This window comes from Muntiacus reevesi, chromosome 6 (assembly GCF_963930625.1).
Source record: "Muntiacus reevesi chromosome 6, mMunRee1.1, whole genome shotgun sequence".
Lineage (NCBI taxonomy): Eukaryota > Metazoa > Chordata > Mammalia > Artiodactyla > Cervidae > Muntiacus > Muntiacus reevesi.
In genome coordinates, this window is record NC_089254.1 from 101,297,248 (window position 1) to 101,297,678 (window position 431).

The window sequence follows — 431 nt, forward strand, 5'->3', positions numbered from 1 at the left end:
GGACCCACAGTTGAGAGTTCTGCTTCTGTCCTCAGGACTTTCCCTGTCCTATCCAGGATTGTTTAGAATCCCATAGATTCTGTTTAGAATCAAATAGGTTTAAACTTAAAGGGGCACTTTTTCCTTATTTAAGCAAAAAATCATAACTGACTAAACTAGTTAGTTGTATTAAGTTACATAAAATAGGTTGTATTAGGAATCTTAAAGCTCATTTTCTGTTTCCATTTTTTGTCATAGAGTGAAGACATTTTGGTTCTATTTGTTGTGTTAATAACTGGACTAATGGGAGAAGGTACATGGAGATACTTTTAATTATGGTCACCAGTGCTCGCTTCGGCAGCACATATACTAAAATTGGAACGATACAGAGAAGATTAGCATGGCCCCTGCGCAAGGATGACACGCAAATTCGTGAAGCGTTCCATATTTAA

The 431-nt window shown here is 36.9% G+C and overlaps 1 non-coding gene across 1 annotated transcript; it reads left to right on the forward strand.

Annotated features, from left to right (window-relative positions):
* The first annotated feature begins 324 nt into the window (after nucleotides 1-324).
* Nucleotides 325-431, forward strand: LOC136171231 (U6 spliceosomal RNA). The gene has a single exon (XR_010663782.1). It is a non-coding gene; the product is annotated as a U6 spliceosomal RNA (small nuclear RNA).